The sequence below is a fragment of the Giraffa tippelskirchi genome, chromosome 12 (genome assembly GCF_054371585.1).
Source record: "Giraffa tippelskirchi isolate mGirTip1 chromosome 12, T2T-mGirTip1v1.2.pri, whole genome shotgun sequence".
NCBI classification, from domain to species: domain Eukaryota; kingdom Metazoa; phylum Chordata; class Mammalia; order Artiodactyla; family Giraffidae; genus Giraffa; species Giraffa tippelskirchi.
The window spans coordinates 143,620,027-143,639,208 of record NC_137286.1 but is presented as its reverse complement, the minus strand read 5'-3'; the positions used below and the strand labels follow the sequence as shown (position 1 = coordinate 143,639,208).

The window sequence follows — 19,182 nt, the reverse complement described above, 5'->3', positions numbered from 1 at the left end:
TAGTTTTTCTTTTTTAATGTAATTTCTAAAAATGTTCATCTATAGTTGTTTTAGCTCACAGATGTTTTCAACCTTTACCCTGATTTCGCTATAAGATTGGAGGTATAACTGCCATGTGATTGGGAATTCTAATGAAAGCCCAGTTCATTCCAACAAGACTAATTAGAGTACCACCTTGATGGAGTCTTACTAATATCAGGATAAAAATGTCAGAATAAGGCTCCGCGCTCTGGGTGTGGGTGATTTAAATCAGGCCTTTCAATCAAGGAATCTGAGTTGGATGGAGCTAAGTGTATGAAATATTAATTTAAAATTAGAGCTCAGAGTGAGGTGAGGACCTTGAAACAAGCCTGAACAAAAAAACAGTGTTTTGATGATTCGTTCTTTGCTCAGCTGGGGCTTCCCTGATAGCTCAGTTGGTAAAGAATCCAAAGAATCCGCGTGCAATGCGCAAGACTGCGGTTCGATCCCTGGGTCGGGAAGATCCACCGGAGAAGGGAAAGGTTCAGTTTGGTTCAGTCGCTCAGTAGTGGCCGACTCTTTGCGACCCCGTGGACTGCAGCACGCCCCTCCCTGTCCATCACCAACTCCCAGAGTTTACCCAAACTCATGACCATTGAGTCGGTGATGCTATCCAGCCATCTCATCCTCTGTCATCCCCTTCTCCTCCTGCCCTCAATCCTTCCCAGCATCAGGGTCTTTTCCAAGGAGTCAGCTCTTCGCCTCAGGCTACTCACTCCAGTATTCTGGCCTGGAGAATTTCTTGGACTGTACAGCCCATGGGGTCGCAAAGAGTCGGACGCAACTTTCACTTTCACTTTTTGCTCAGTTAAGTCATCAATTGTCCCAAGGGAGAGGCTTGCAGCCCAAGTGAACAAAACATCGCCTTGAAGGGAGCCATTGAGGAAGTCTGTCAGCAGTGGCTTTATTGAGTGGTTACACAGTAATTTTCTTGGGCAAGAAATTCCTGGAACAGAGTAAGCTCCTGTCTACCGGAGCAGCTTTCTAAATTCCCGTAATGAAACCACGTGAAGCCACGGTCTCTCCACGCTTAAAGCGGAGATGGAGACCGTTTCTGGGGGTGGAGGGTGCTCTCTCCTGCACTGGAAGCCGTCTGGCAGGGGCACCTGGGGACTGCTGGCATTTTGCTGCTGTGAAGGGAGTCCGCCTGAAGCGCACACGCGATGAGGAGTGAAGAGGGGAGAACTGCACCAAAAGAGCCAGAGCACTGACAAAGCTAGATCCAAAAGGGGCGGTGGCGCTTGACTGCTCACACAGGTAAACCAAAATACTGACATTCTGTTTCTGGACAGCTTACACTGGGGTGTGTCATTTGCCTCTGAAAACGTGGTAGTTGAGAAACACGCTAAACCATTGCTAATGATTTCCTTGGCAAATAGAACTGATGAGTGGAAAAGGGACTGTTCCCTTAGAAATAATGATTATAAAGAATAGTTAAAGGTACGGGGAAACCCTTGAGAATGCAAATAAAGGAAATAAGGAATATGAGAAACTTCATTTCAGTAATTCAGCAAATTTTGCTGGTGACCTATTGTGTGTCACATGTATTTCTAATTGCTGGAAATAAAACAGAGAAAAAAATCCTTGCCTTCACATCTTCACCTTTTTTTAAGTACTATATTCACACTAAAAGGGGAAGTTCAAGGGATTATTAGCAGTGGTTACCAGTAAGTATTGAGATCATGATTGCTCTTAGTCTTTGTATTATATATATATATATTTAAATTTTTCCTATAATAAACACTCATTATTTATATTCCTAAAAATGGATTTAAGAATACTAAAGAAATGGAAAGGCATTGATAACTCAGAAAGAGATCTCTTTGGCTTCAACTCAATCTCTATACACATTAAGAAGCATACTAAAGCTACTCATATATAGCTGAATTAAGATAATAATTGGGAATCTCCAATTCCTGTCTCAATGATCTTGACCATGTCCAATGAAGAACTCAAAGAGATGTAGATAAATGAAAGAAAATCTGAAGTGTTAGTCTTGAAAAATTATTTATATAATACACAGACATAGAAAACAAATTTATGGTTACCAAAGTGGGGGTGGGAAGAGGGATGATTTAGGAGGATGGGATTAACATACACACTACTATATATAAAACAGATAACCAATAAGGACCTACTGTATAGCACAGGGAAATATACTCAATATTTTGTAATAGCTTATAGGTAAAAGAATCTGAAAATTATGTATATATATATACTGAAAATTAACATGATACTGTAAATCCATTATACTTCAATAAAGAATCAACAGCAGCACTTTATAATTTTTAAAAAGGCTGAAGCCTGGTTAAAATTTGTACTATCATGCTCCTTTATAATTTTAAACATGACACTTGTTTACTGCAGAAAACTTAAGACATACGCTAAAACAAAAGTGAAAAAAAATTAACAGATCATATTAAAATTCACATAATAATTGTAAGCATCATTCACTTCCAGTTTTCATCATTAGATGCTATTATTGAAAAACCTCATCATTCTGCACATACTGTTTTTCAGTCTACTTTTTAATCTATATTTTTGTTGCCTATTTTTTAACAAGATTTGCTCTATTATGAGTATCTTGCCGTGACTTCAAAAGAAATTAAGATTTCAAAATGTATCTTTCATTCATAAATGTAGGTACATTTCTTTTTTGAGAATCTTTGACAGACTAATACATTTTGCTTTGATGAAGTTTAATTAATATCTCACATATTAGAACTGAAAATTAAAATTCACTTACAGAAAAAGAATAAAATAACAGTACAATAATTATAATGGCAGAAATTGCTTTTTCAAACAGTACATATGGTTTAAGAAAATAGGAAGTAACTTGACAATTGTGTGTATTATATAAATATCTGTGTGTGTGTGTGCATATATATATATATGTATATATATATATGTATGTATAAAATCAGGTAGAAGTAAAAGGTCAATATCTCTACCGCACATCTAAAGTTTTAGGTGGTTTTACTTTTTCACTGGTTACATATCAATTTTCAGATAGCAAATACAATTTTATGGCAAGTGACCTTATCTCTGTCAGTTAGAGATGTGTCTTCAAGCTGTACATCAGCCCCAAATATATTACTATTCTTATACTCTTACAGGAACAGAATAACACATCTTCATTAAATGTCAAGTGTTTTATCTTATAATTTAGAGTTCATGAAAATATGATAGAAAATTGTGTCATGATAGTCAATTTAACATGACATAAGTTTACATTTTAGGAAAATAGATCATAATATAAAACGTGGGTACCCAACAGATTTTTAGCATCTTGGAAAGTCTGCCTCTGAAGTTTTTGTTATCTACATAGAATCGTAGAAAGAAACCATATATATTTATTTTGTGTACTTAATTATTTTAGAAATATTTTACTGAGTTTGTTATATATAAATAAATTTCTTTGTCAAAAGAGCAGTGAGAAAACATTTATGCGGTAAATCATATTCCCCCCTGCCATGTCCTCTTGCTTTAGACCAACGAAGCAGTTGGTTCAAAATTCAATCATTTAGTTTATATTCAAGCTCTTGTTGGATGGTCTTTGATTTTACTAATGTGTCAGTCAGTGCCAGTCTTTACTGGTTCTATCAAAATTCAACATGGACAAATATCAGACATCTTTTCAGTCAGATTATATTTAAATAGTGTAGACAAAGCTAAAGTCAACCCATTTGAAAATGTGCTTTTGCACTTAAAAACAAATGAGACAGTCAGAGGGATTAAAACATAAGAAATACAATATGTGTGAATAACTAATATCCATAGTCAGTCTTGTACTGAGAATCCAAAAGGGAAGATGAACAGAACAGCTAAATGGAGTACCTGTTGCTGGGCAGATCTTCCCGTTATTTTTTCCTCCTCCCCCTCCACTTCCTCCTTCTCCTTAATAGTCACTGGTCCCTGGTCAGCTGGTTTCAGGATGGTTCCCCCCAAAATGAATCACTATGGAGTGAAGAAAGTATGTTAGAAGCAGAAAGAGAAATTTCATATGACATCCCTAAATGTGGAATCTAAAGGAAATGATACAAATTAATTTTCTTTCAAAGCAGAGAGACTCACAGACTTAGAGAACAAACATGGTTCCCATGGGGATGGACGAGGGGAAGGGACAGTTAGGGAGTGTGGGATGGACATGTACACACGGCTGTGTTTAAAACAGATAACCAACAGGGACCTACTGTAGAAAACAGGGAACACCGCTCAGTGTTATGAGGCAGCCTGGATGGGAGGGGAGTTTGGGGGAGAATGGATATATGTATATTTACGGCAGAGTCCCTTTGCTGTTCACCTGAAACTGTCACAACATTGTTTGTTAATTGGCTATACCCCAATACAAAATAAAAAGTTAAAAAAAAAAAGAAAGAAAGAAAAAATGAAAGAACGATGGGAGAATTCCACAAGTATTCACTCCTTGGGACAATCTAACGGCCACCTACTGTGACATGCACTTTACCCCTCAATGTGAACGTGACAGTGACTCAGTCGTATCCAACTCTTCATGACCCCATGGACTATACAGCCAATGGAATTCTCCAGGCTAGAATCCTGGAGTGGGTAGCCATTCCTTTCTCCAAGGAATCTTCCCAACCCAGGGATCAAACCCAGGTCTCCCGCATTGCAGGTGGATTCTTTACCAGCTGAACCACAAGGGAAGCCCCCTCAATGTGAACCTAGACTCATAAAAACTATTTATCTGAGATCTAGGATCACTTGATGCCCAGCTCCTAGTTACCTGCAGTTTTGTTCTGTTCTTAAAAGACACAGATCTAGTTAAAAAGAAACAAACAAATGAAACAAAAGTATATTTTTGAAGTGAGGGCATTAGGTACAATATTTGTCTGTTTTGTAAGGTGATAATCAGCAAGCATTTATTAAGCACCTAATACGTGCTGGGAAGCCTGTGAAATTCTTGGGATATTTGGGTAAATAAGATGAAATGCTTGTCTAGAAAAGGAGCACAAGCCATATACACACAAATATAATCAAATTGTCATACACGGTGATAAAGGCATTTGATATGTACAGTAAACAAGCATCTATAAAATCTTTTACTATGAAAGTTGCAACTAGTGAAAACACTATATATTTCACCATATTTAAGTCATGTTACATCATTTATATATTCTCCATTGCATCATGTTGCATTATATATTTGTAATTTATTTTCCTTACCTAAAGGCATGCTTTCATAGTAACTTACTTAGACTCTCAGAGAATTTTCAGTAAATTGACAAGCAAATTAAATAAAATAAACTATCAATTCAGCTAAATAATTGGTCAAGAAGTCAATTTTGTCAAGAAATTGTTTTGACTGAAATGGCTTGTTGTTTGATGAAGTTAATTTTTCAATTTAGTCAATGCTTTTAAAGCAATTTTATGTGTGTTCAAACAGCTTTAATCTACTGAGGAATTACATTTCCAGTCCGAAGTAACTAACCCTAATGGAATTCTCTTTGATGGTATTGCCTTGTATTCAGACAAATCAGTGGTCGTCCCAATAAGAAATGATAAACATGGCAACATGTTTTTGAAGCGTGAAGTAGAATAATTTAGAAGCCTAATAGTCCAGGTACAAATAATTACACATAAAATTGGTTAATTACAACTCAGAGATAAATGGAATGTGTCCAGTTGTAACTGGAATTGCTCAATTGCCTGTGCAATTATCCAATTGTAGCAGTGATTATTGGCTGCTAATTTTTTTCTTTCTAAAATAAGTTCAGAACCATATACATATTTTAAATCACAAGTACACATCATTCCACTTCTAAAGTTTTCTTCAAAGCATTTCTAATTTCCATTCTGTAGATTTTTCTTGAAAACATTTCTAAGTATATTATCTAAAATTAAGTTTGAGACAGAAGTTAACAATTAACAGACTCAATTTTATACCAGAATAATTAATTCTATTCATCTATATGTATTATTTACTGAGGAAGATCATATACTAGTTTAAGGTCAAAGAATGATTCTAAAACCTCGTTCAACACAGAACACTCATTTTCTCCTGGTGAACCAGAATTATGCAGACATGGTTAAGCAAAGTTATTTTTGAAAATATAAATGATAATAGCTTGTATATTGCTCAAGTATGAGGCCATGGAGGAGTATTGAATTACTCAGGAATAATAGGAGAGAAAATGGAAACCCACTCCAGTATTCTTGCCTGGAAAGTTCCATGGACAGAGGAGACTGGCGGGTTACAGTTCATGTGGTCGCAAAAGAGTCAGACACAACAGTGCGCGTACACACACTCAGGTTTGATTTACAAATATTTTACTGTTTTCACATAGTATTATAGATTCTCAAAATAGTTGACAAATGTAATTGACTTAAGTTAATTTCCAAAATATAAAGGTGAATGCATAATAATTTAAACCTAGTGACTCCATGGAAGCATACATTTCAGATCCGTATTTTGACATCAGTTTTACTCTATTTCACATTGAGTTTCCACTATCATTTGCTGGGTGGGAGATAGTATTCAGAATTTAAAGAATAAAGTAGCTTGAAGAGGAATTGTTAAAGTACAGATTTGTGAGAGATAGTTGTCAGCAGAATGAAAAATAAAGGAGTGAGGAGGAAGGGAAGGAGAAACGAAGAAAAGATGGGTTTCCTAAGGTAGTTGAAAACAAGGTATTTTGAGGTTTGTATTATAGGTTTTAGGTCTTAATTCCCATAGTAAGTTACCACGTCTATTTACTTTTTCTCCCAGGAAAATGTTAAAGAAAACGATCCCAACCTTACCTTTTCATCTGTTTGCAAGCTTGGCAATAAAACACATTTTACTTTTATTTACTCATTCAGCCATGAGCTGTTTTTTAGTGAAAAGGCAGATGGCTGCTGTGCCCACTTTTCCTTTTTTAACAGTGGTGGTCACCTGCTTTATTGGAAAGAGTAAATGCCTGGAGTTCTAAGATAAGCAGTACTATGTTAAATCTGAAACTGCGTGACAAGCTTAATTCCTCTGTCTCTGACTCCTTATTCTCTGAGTTATGGAAATTGTCCTTATGAGTTGAGTTGCATCGCCCACACACTTACATGGCCGGTGGTCTCACCATGATCCCTCAGAATCTGACTTCATTTGGAAATAGGGTCTTGGAGATGTAATTTGTTACGATGATGTCACACCAGAGCGCGGTGGACCTAGTCATCTAATATAATTGGTGTCCTTACGAACGGGGGGAGTTCCAGACACAGTCATGCACACAGAAGGAAGGTCATGTGAAGATGAGGGCACAGACTAAGAGACAACCAGAAGCCAAGGCATGCTAAAGACTGCCGGCAAACCGTTGGTACCTGAAAGAGTGCCATGGACTAGAGTCCCCCTTGCAGACCTCAGAAGGAACGTCTCGATGCTGCCAACACGTGTATCTCCAATGTCCGGCTTTTAGAGCTATAAGAGAATAAGTTTTCCTTCTCTCAGCTACCCGGTCTATTTCACAGCAGCTGAGCAAGTGTGCCTATGGCTCTGTCATTCTGAATGTCTGAGTTCCTGCCTCCTCACTAAGTAGGGCAGCAGATACAGCGAGGCTAACATAGCAATAAGGCTATCAAGGGTGGTTTCAACACACGGCAGCTTTTCGCTTCTCTGCTTCTAACTATTAGTACCTACTCAGAAGAGTTCTCTTGCCCCTTTCTCCTTTAGAGGGGAGAAGAACTTGAATCTATGGAATGAAAGATCTATTTGAATAGAAGCCTTGTCAATGAATTGAACTAATTCTTGCATTGATTTTTGTTGATATGCACATATATTTTTGTAATAGTTGAACTGCACAAAACCTTCAATTTTTAAAGGAAAATATAAAAGAAGAAAAGTTTCTTGAGGGGATCATCTCCCAAATCATTTCACCATCTTTTCCCTCCACAACCAGCCCACTAGTACTCCTGTTTTTTGAAAAAAAAAAAAAAAATGAACCAATGTGTAAATGTTGCTTAGTTCAATCACAGTTGAATCACAATTGAATTGGATGAATTCAATCTCCCAATTCCTCTATTCAAAGCCAACAGTCCTTATTATACTAAAAAATCACTTGAAATATGAAAATGATGTGATTCTAACATTTTCATTAAATATAGTTTTATTTCAGAACATAAATTGATGCGATACTTTGATTTAATTTACTAGATTCATTCATTATCTTTTAAATTAGTTTTGGATAAGAGTGCTATAGCTTATTTAGTGTAATACTAAAAATTCAAATTTCAGTGAATTAATCCAATACATTTTGTTTTTGATGCATAGACTCAGTGCCTTTGGTAAACTACTTAAGAACCAATTGAATAATTCATTATGAAGGACAATCGTGGCTCCCACTGCAGGACAAGCTCTCAGACCAAGACATACGGGTTCTCACTTTCTGAGATAACAGCATAGAACAAACCAAGATTCTCATAGAAAATAAAAGAAGGAAAACCTGTTTCCTCCAGGGAACATTATTTCAAAGCTGCCACTTGCTCATATATTGCCACAAATCATTGACAGTTTCAGCTTGGCCATCAAGAACACATTACTTCAATCCACTGTGAGCAGAAAACTGTCAACAATATTGATTACAAATAATTTCATGCCAAGAAAATTCTGAACACTGAATATGAGACACCAAAAAGCCCAACATGTGTGATTCCAAAGGTACACTGCAGTCTTATCAAGTTGTTTTAAAAAATGACATGAACTGGCTAATTGAGTTCATGTCATTTACCTAAATGTTTATTGACTCTTGTTGGGAGCAAAAGATTGCAAGATCACAATGAGACTTATTTTTTTACTACCAAACACATCAGTCAATATAATTGTTTGAAGTTGTACTTTGAAAATTTATATTAAATAAAACAATTAGTAAAAATTCACATATCCAATTACATATGTATATGCATGTATCTTTGGGCTTGCCAGGTGGAACTAGTGGTAAAGAACCAGCCTGCCAATGTAGAAGACATAAGAGACACAGGCTCGATCCTTGGGTCAGGAAGACCCCCTAGAGGAGGGCACAGGAACCCACTCCAGTATTCTTGCCTGGAGAATCCCACTGATAGAGGAGCATGGTGGGCTACAGTCTATAGGGTCACAAAGAGATTGACATGACTGAAGTGACTTAGCATGTATGGACATACGTATGTCTTTACTATTGTTAATAGAAGTTGTTTAACTCTTTGATAAAGCAGCTATTCCAAGGAGTATAAAATGTTTACAGTATTTCATCAAATATCCTAAGTGAAAAATCTGCAATGTAACAGAATGCATATATCAAATTTAAAGATATCCATTGCACTGTAATAGACATAGTCTGGTGTAATTTGAATCTTGAATCTCTAATGATGGCAAATGTTAACATCAACATTAGAAATCCATTTGAGAGAAAAGCTATAGCAACTGAGTTTATCTTTAATGTTTTCAATATTAACATGTAATACTAGTAATGCTGCAGAAGCTGAAGTTGAACGATTCTATGAAGACCTACAAGACCTTATAGAACTAACACCCAAAAAAGATGTCCTTTTCATTATAGGGAACTGGAATGCAAAATAGGAAGTGAAGAAACACCTGGAGTAACAGGCAAATTTGGCCTTGGAGTACAGAATGAAGCAGGGCAAAGGCTAATAGAGTTTTTCCAAGAGAATGCAGTGGTCATAGCAAACACCCTTTTCCAACAACACAAGAGAAGACTCTACACATGGACATCACCAGATGGTCAATACCAAAATCAGGTTGATTATATTTTTGCAGCCAAAGACGGAGAAGTTCTATACAGTCAGCAAAAACAAGACCGGGAGCAGACTGTGGCTCAGATCATGAACTGCTTATTGCCAAATTCAGGCTTAAATTGAAGAAAGTAGGGAAAACCACTAGACCATTCAGGTATGACCTAAGTCAAATCCCTTACAATTATACAGTGGAAGTGAGGAATAGATTAGATCTAATAGAGGGATTAAATCTGATAGAGTGCCTGGTGAACTATGGGTGGAGGTTCCTGACATTGTACAGGAGACAGGGATCAAGATCATCCCCCAGAAAAATAAATGCAAAAAAGCAAAATGGCTCTCTGAGGAACCAAATAGCTGTGAAAAGAAGAGAAGTGAAAAGCAAAGGAGAAAAGTAACTATATACCCATTTGAATACAGAGTTCCAAAGAACAACAAGGAGAGATAAGAAAGCCTTCCTCAGTGATCAGTGCAAAGAAATAAAGGAAAACAGTAGAATGGGAAAGACTAGAGATCTCTTCAAGAAAATTAGAGATACCAAGGAAACATTTCATGCAAAGACGGGCTCAATAAAGGACAGAAATGCTATGAACCTAACAGAAGAAGAAGACATCAAGAAGAGGTGGCAAGAATACATAGAAGAACTATACAAAAAAAGATCTACATGACCCAGATAATCACGATACCTAGAGCCAGACATCCTGGAATGTGAAGCCAAGTGGGCCTTAGAAAGCATCACTACAAACAAAGCTAGTGGAGGTGATGGAATCCCAGTTGAGCTATTGCAAATCCTAAAAGAGGATGCTGTGAAAGTGCTGCACTCAATATGCCAGCAAATTTGGAAAACTCAGCAGTGGCCACAGGAATGGAAAGGTCAGGTTTCATTCCAATCCCAAAGAAAGGCAATGCCAAAGAATGCTCAAACTACCGCACAATTGCACTCATCTCACACGCTAGTAAAGTAATGCTCAAAATTCTCCAAGCCAGACTTCAACAGTACACGAACCATGAAGTTCCAGATGTTCAAGCTGGATTTAGAAAAGGCAGAGGAACCAGAGATCAAATTGCCAACATCCATTGGATCATCGAAAAAGCAAGAGATTTCCAGAAAAATATTTATTTCTGCTTTATTGACTATGCCAAAGCCTTTGACTGTGTGGATCACAATAAACTGTGGAAAATTCTTCAAGAGATGGGAATACAAGACCACCTGACCTGCCTCCTGAGAAATCTGTATGCAGGTCAGGAAGCAACAGTTAGAACTGGATATGGAACAACAGACTGGTTCCAAATAGGGAAAGGAGTACGTCAAGGCTGTATATTGTCACCCTGCTTATTTAACTTATATGCAGAGTACATCATGAGAAACTCTGGGCTGGAGGAAGCACAAGCTGGAATCAAGATTGCCTAGAGAAATATCCATAACCTCAGATATGCAGGTGACACCACCCTTATGGCTGAAAGTGAAGAAGAACTAAAGAGCCTCTTGATGAAAATGAAAGAGGAGAGTGAAAAAGTTGGCTTGAACATCAGCATTCAGAAAACAAAGATCATGGCATCTGGTCCCATCACTACATGGCAAATAGATGGGGAAACAATGGAAACAGTGAGAAACTTTATTTTTGAGGGATCCAAATGACTGTAGATGGTGACTACAGCCATGAAATTAAAAGGCGTTTGCTCCTTGGAAGAAAAGCTATGACCAACCCAGACAGCATATTAAAAAGCAGAGACATTACTTTGTCAACAAATATCTCTCTAGTCATAGCTATGTTTTTTCCAGTTGTCATGTATGAATATGAGAGTTGGACTATAAAGAAAGCTGAGCACCAAAGAATTGACCTTTTTGAACTGTGGTGTTGGAGAAGACTCTTGAGAGTTCCTTGGACTCCAAGGAGAACAAACCAGTCCATTCTAAAGGAAACTCAGTCCTGAATATTCATTGGAAGGACTGATGCTGAAGCTGATAGTCCAATCCTTTGGTCACCTGATGCAAAGAACTGACTCATTAGAACAGACCCTGAAGCTGGGAAATATTGAAGGCAGGAAGAGAAGGGGATGATAGAGGATGAGATGGTTGGATGTCATCACTGACTCAATGGACATGAGTTTGAGTAAATTCTGGGAGTTGGTGATTGACAGGGAGTCTTGGCGTGCTGCAGTCCATGGGGTCGCAAAGAGTTGGACACGACTGAGCGACTGAACTGAACTGAACTGATACTAGGAAATACAAAAAGAAAAGTGAACTGGTCAAGTTATATCACTCCAAATTAATGCATATAGTTTTCAAAGTAATTTGTAAGAATCCTTCATTTGTTAGGACACTGATTATATAACTTGGTACAGAACAGAAAAAAACATAAAAATTATGTAATGTACACAAACACTAGAAAGGTTGAATCTGGTGATTTATTTTAAGGTTTTCATTTCCTTAGGGATAGAGATGCTTTATAATTTGCTTAATGCTAACACAAAATCTGTTATTTTGAAACTCCAATTTAAGGCTTGATTATTCATACCTTTGGCTTCGCTTGTGGCTCAGCCGGTAAAGAACCCATTTGCAATGTGGCAAACCTGGGTTTGATCCCTGGGTTGGAAAGATCCCCTGGAGAAGGGAATAGTTACCCATTCCAGTATTCTGGCCTGGAGAATTCCATGGACTGTATAGTCCATGGGGTCACAAATAGTCAGACAAGACTGAGTGACTTTCACTTTCACTTTCATTCATCCCTTTAGCAAATGTTTATACACCATTCCCTCTGCCAGAACTGTATTCGGTACTGGGAACCCATTAGGTGAAAGGGAGATTTCTTTCTCAAGGAGCCCAGGATCTAGTAAACAAGTGAATTTTGATACAAAATGATATATTTTTTGGTAGATTTATACATGAGTGCTATAGAAACCCATTACTTGGGAACTTAATCCAATGGGTCTCTGGAAAGATTCTGTGAAATCATACTGTAAATAAATAACTTCAAAGCATATTTGAATTTGGTATGTTTCTTGCTTTACTAAATTATGAGTGTTAATTCTTATGGGGGTTCTAAAACATTGAATTCATGTTCTGAAAACACTTCTATAGAGACTTTCTAACTTATAATGGTCCGATTTATGATTTTTCAACTTTATGTGTGCACGCTAAGTTGCTTCAGCTGTGTCTGACTCTTTGCAACCCCATGGACTGTAGCCCACCAGGCTCCTCTGTCCATGGGATTCTCCAGGCAGGTTTACTGAAGTGGGTTACCTTGTCCTCCTCCAGGGGATCTTCCCCACTCAGGAATCTAACCCAGGTCTCTTATGTCTCCTGCATTGACAGGTGGGCTCCTTACCACTAGCACCACCTGGGAAGACTATTTCAACTTTATAGATAGTGAGAAAGCAAAATGTGTTCAGTAGAAGACATAGTTAATATTTTATATTTTGTTCTTTTCCTGGGTTAGTAATATGTGGTCTATCAGTGTTCACTCATGATTCTGGGCAGTGGCAGTGATCAGCAGGGTAAACAGCCAACACAGTTATAATTATTCTATATCTAGACAAGCACTCTGTTTTTCACTTTCAGTACAGTATTCAATAAATTGAGATACTCAGATGTTATCATAAAGTAGGCTTTGTACTAGATAATTTTGACCAAATGTAAGCTAATGTAAATGTTCTGAGCATGTGAAGTCATAATTTTCAGTAAGTAAGAGGTATTAAAATGCATTTTCAATTTAAGGACATTTTCAACTGATGATAGGCTTATTGGAATGTAACCTGAAGGTAAGGCAGTGAAGATCTGCAGTTAAAAATCTACTCACTGGAGGTTCCCCCCTTCATATACCATTATTCTAGAATATTCACCACTATGAACCACTCTCATCCATCCATTTCCTGCTCTGGTAAAGGTAACACGATAAGCAATGGGGCACAAATATTATTGTACTCCACCATGAGACCTAGAAATTACTTGAGATATTCTACAGTGTATTAAACAATAGAAGCAATACCATGTATAATGTCAGTGACATTAAATAAAAATAAACAGTAACAATCATAAGAAACTGCAGTATCTCCATGTAGGGGTCTCCTGAGTGGTCACAAAAGGAGATAGAATTTAAACAATACTAGTATTATAAGAATTAAAGGGGCTTCCCTGGCAGCTCAGTGGTAAAGAATCCACATGCCAATGCAGGAGACATGGGTTCAATCCCTGGTTTGGGAAGATCCCATTTGCAGTACAACTAAGCCCAAGTGCCACAACTATTGAGCCTGTGCTCTAGGACCTGGAATGAAACCTACTGAGCCCACATGCTGCAAATACCAAAGCTCCGCATGCCCTTGAGCTCCTGCTCTTCAACAAGCAAAGCAACCATAATGAAAAGCCCACACACTACAAATAGAGAATAATCCTCACTCATCGCGAGTAGAGAAAAGTTCATGCAGCAACAAAGACCAAGCACAGCCAAAAATTAATAAAGAATTAAAAGAGGAAAGAAGATGCAGAGATATTTCTGCAGGTTGTGAAATGGAGTTAAATATTTGATATTATTAATGGCAGGTTACTTCGTTATGAATAGATAGAGCTGGACAGAGGAGTGGAAGACAGGGCAAGAGTGCAGACAGCCTCAACTAATGATCTGTGTGCTGGACTTCAGTTTTTATATCCATGGTAGTCAGATTTCTAATACTTTTACCTAGAGTGATTAGGTGTTGAGAAATTGTACAGTACATTTAAAAATCATACCGGGAACCCAATCAGGGCACATTTTTCAAAGCAGCAAAAAAATGATCAGTGTCCCATAACTTTGCAACTCCTCTCTTCTCTCAGAGCTCCAAGGATGGTTTGAGCATCTCTGCTTAAAGAGACTGAATGAGCATCGAAGGTTTAGGACATGTCTCTGTGTGCTTGATGGGATTTGGGGTGATATTCAAAAAGGGCACAGAAATAATACTATAAAGAAAGATTAAGGATGTGTTGGACTAAGAGAGATGAGGACAATGATTCTGATTTAATATCACAAAAATACATTTAATTATCCTGGGGTTCTGAAATGGGAAATTGAGAAGAAAACCATAAATTCTCAACAGTTCCTTAACAGTGGTGTTAAGTGAAGTATAAGACCAAGATTTGAAATTGGGATCCATTAACATAATTCTGAAAGAGGGAATAGTGGGTAACTCTGGATAACCTAATATTTAGAGATAAATATTTCACCCAATTAGTTGATTAAAAAGTGGTGAAGGTAGAGCTCCATTTATAGAAATGACATATGCTAAAAATAGGATAGCAAGTAGCTTGCATCAAGGTATTAAATATCTAAAGAAATGTATTATTAATGTTGCAATGGTATAAACTAAATAAATAGAAGAAAATGTTTGGAGAAAAACAACAACCAATATTCTCTAGACTACAAAATCAAAACTGCATTTTCAAGAGGAAAATAATTATTTCAGTTCTTTGGCACTTTTTCATATCTGTGCTAAATACATATTATCTTGAATATTTCCTGAATGTGAAAATGGCTTGCAAGGATATAAAATAGATGTAGGAGTAAAGTTGACACATTTTTACTAAAATAATTGAAATGATTATATATATATATATGTATATGTATATAATTTAATATGTATTTGTTGTTGTTTAGTTGCTAGTCTGACTCTTGTGATCCCATGGACTATAGCCCAGCAGTCTCCTTTGTCCACAGGATTTCCCAGGCAAGAATACTGGAGTGGCTTACCATTTCCATCTCCAGCAGATCTTCCTGACTCAGGGATCAAACCCACATATCCTGCATTGGCCGGCAGATTCTTTACCACTGTGCCACCTGAGAAGCCCTAAAGGATACATTATGTTTTCCTAAAGAACAGAACTGGGATGGGTTCCTGGGTCCTATTAATAGGGTCCTTTGGAGGAGGAAGGAAACCCAGCAGGAGGAAGCTACCCTTTTTTGGCTCTTTCTGGCTGTGATGTGGGGAGTGGACTGTGACAGAGCCTGGAAACAGCCAGACCAGTGAGAACTCTGCAGGGGTCAAGCCTGGCAGGGTTACAGGAGGTAAGGGGTGAGCAGACTGTGCATTTCTAAAGAAGGGTATTCAGTTGTTGGTAAATGAGCAAAAGAGAGGAGTCAAAGATGAAATCACAGGAACTTCCCTGGTGGTTCAATAGTTAAGACTGTGCTCCCAACGCAGGAAGCATGGGTTTGGTCCCTGGTTGGGGAACTAAGATCCCATGTGTTTCATGTCATAGCCAAAAACAAAAACAAAAATGAAACTGCAGATTCTGGGTTATTTAATGGAGGCGTCATTTATTTAAGAAGAAAACTGTGGGAAGAGCACATTTAGGAGAAAAGAAATAAAAATGCATTTCTGGACCTACTAGGTTTGTTGCATTTATTCCAACCACAGTCGTGGGACATGCGTTTTGTTCTATTCAGTTTTCTCCTCAATTAAAGGTAAGATCACTTGGATTGATACCAATAGATGCTAGTTTTATGAATAAATGAAATCAATTGCTGAAAAATAATTGTTGATTCTGTGACTGTATGAAAAAGAGGTTTAAAAAGTTTAGGATTTATATGTATGTGTCCTACTCTGTTATTTATTAGTTAGGACTAGACTAAGGTACCTGCGTGCGTTCTGTTGTTCCTGTTGTTTGTTTGTTCTTTAAAGCTTAATATGGAGCATTTAAGTAGTGCACAATTACAGTCTTTTCCAGACTCCGTGAAACTCAGTTCCTGTGTGGAAGACACACTGAGAGGTAATTGGTGACACAGAAACAAGGGATGATGATAATTACCCCAGCTCGACGGGAACTCAAGCCTACAAGCCGTAGGACTGTGGTGACTGACATTAAAAGCTCGCAGTAACGTGCCCATTTCCTGCCACTGAGACATGAAGTGACTCCCTCCGATTCCAAGCCCCCCAAGAAGCAGAAGCTGAGCTAGGATTAGATGAGCAAGGCTTTTATTAGAGAAAGTGCCTCTGAGGATGCAGACAGGGAGGGGCTGGTAGAATACAGTGCAGTCCTGAATGAAGGGGAGACAGGAAAAGGCAGGTTATATGCAGCCTAAGGAAGTTTCTAAACAAAAAGCAAGAGAGTTCCAGAAAAACATCTACTTCTGCTTTATTGACTATGCCAAAGCCTTCGACTGTGTGGATCACAACAAACTATGGAAAATTCTTCAAGAGATGGGAATACCCGACCACCTGACCTGTGTCCTGAGAAATCTGTATGCAAGTCAAGAAGCAACAGTTAGACCTGGACCTGGAACAACAGACTTGTTCCATATTGGGAAAAGAGTATGTCAAGGCTGTATATTGTCACCCTACTTATTTAACTTATACACAGAATACATCAGGCAAAAAGATGGGCTGGATGAAGCACAAGCTAGAATCAAGATTGCCAGGAGAAATATCAATGACCTCAGATATGCAAATGACACCACCCTCATGGCAGAAAGTGAAGAAGAACTAAAGAGACTCTTGATGAAAGTGAAAGAGGAGAGTGAAAAAGTTGGCTTAAAACAATATTCAGAAAACTGAGATCATGGCATCGGGTCCCATCACTACATGGTAAATAGATGGGGAAACAATGGAAACAGTGAGAAACTTTATTTTTGGGTGCTCCAAAATCATGGCAGATGGTGACCGCAGCCATGAAATCAAAAGACGCTTGCTCCTTGGAAGAAAAGCTATGACCAACCTAGACAGCATATTAAAAAGCCGACATTACTTTGCCAACAAAGGTCCGTCTAGTGAAAGCTATGGTTTTTCCAGTTGTCATGTATGGATGTGAGAGTTGAACTAAAAGAAAACTGAGCACCAAAGAATTGATCCTTTTGAACTGTGGTGGTGGAGAAGACTCCTGAGAGTCCCTTGGACTGCAAGGAGATCCAACCAGTCCATCCTAAAGATCAGTCCTGAATATTCATTGGAAGGTCTGATGCTGAAGCTGAAAGTCCAATACTTTGGCCACCTGATGTGAAGAACCGACTCCTTGGAAAAGACTCTGTTGCTGGGAAAGTTTGATGGCAGGAGGAGAAGGGGATGACAAGAGGATGAGATGGTTGCGTGGCATCATAGACTCAATGGACATGATTTTGAACAAACACCAGGAGATAGTGAAGGACAAGGAAGCCTAGTGTGCTGCAGTCCATGGGGTCACAAAGAGTTGAACATGGCTGAGTGACTGAACAACAAAAAGGAATTATCAATGTGATCATCAAAATACTGGAGATACAAAAAACAAAACTAAGAAGCCAAGTAACTAGCCCAAATATACCACTGGTAGAGGCAAATTTTGAACCTCATAGTCTGACCCCAAAAAGCATGCCATTCTCCTTTGCCTGCTCTGAGGGACACCTTGCATTTCTCTTGTCCCCTAAGACATCCAGTTTCTACACACAGAAGAGATTCAATGCAAATTCGTTGAATGAAGGCAAACAAACATACATAGTCCTTGTTTCTGCAAGAAGAAATATCACAGGAATGGAAATCCCATTTTAAAAATAAAAGAGGATTTCCAGCTTTTGACATTACTCCATGTCAAGGTTAGAGAATTGCAGAAAAATTAGTAGAGTCAAGATAAGAGGGAAAGAAAGGAGATATATGGTGCTGATTCTGGAAAATAGAATCCGTAAATGTTCACCTCTAACAATATCAAAGGTAATATATTGTTATGAGTTGAATTTGCACCACTGTCCCCGCAAAAAGATATCTTGAAGTGCTAACCCTTAGTATCTCTGAATGCAATCTTATTGAGAAATAGGATCCTTGCACAGGGGCCATGCTAACCTTCTGTGTATCATTCCAGTTTTAGTAAATGTGCTTCAGGGCAGGGATACACAGACATAGAAAATGGGACTTGAGGACACTGCTAGGGAAGAAGATGGTGGGATGAACGGAGAAAGTAGAACTGACATACACACTATCGTGTATAAAATAGCTAGTTTGAAGCTGCAAAGAATATAATCAATCTGATTTCAGTATTGACCATCTGGTGATGTCCGTGTGTAGAGTATTCTCTTGTGAAGACTAATTAAATAGTCTTCTCTTGTGAAGACATAGTCAAAGCTATGGTTTTTCCAGTAGTCATGTATGGTTGTGAAAGTTGGACTATAAAAAAAGCTAAGCACTGAAGAATTGATGCTTTTGAACTGTGGTGTTGAAGAAGAATCTTGAGAGTCCCTTGGATGTCAAGGATATCCAACCAGTCCATCCTAAAGGAAATCAGTCCTGAATATTCATTGAAAGGACTGATGTTGAGGCTGAAACTCCAATACTTTGGCCACCTGATGCGAAGAACTGACTCACTGGAAAAGTCCCTGATGCTGAAAAAGATTGAAGGCAGGAGGAGAAGGGGATGACAGAGGATGAGATGGTTGGATGGCATCACTGACTTGATAGACATGAGTTTGAGTAATCTCCAGGAGTTAGTGATGGATAGAGAAGCCTAGTGGGCTA

The 19,182-nt window shown here is 38.0% G+C and overlaps 1 non-coding gene across 1 annotated transcript; it reads right to left on the bottom strand.

The window, feature by feature from the left end:
• Window positions 1–18,455: 18,455 nt before the first annotated feature.
• On the bottom strand, window positions 18,456–18,565 carry LOC145530648 (U6 spliceosomal RNA). Its single transcript, XR_014071963.1, has one exon. It is a non-coding gene; the product is annotated as a U6 spliceosomal RNA (small nuclear RNA).
• Window positions 18,566–19,182: the final 617 nt, after the last annotated feature.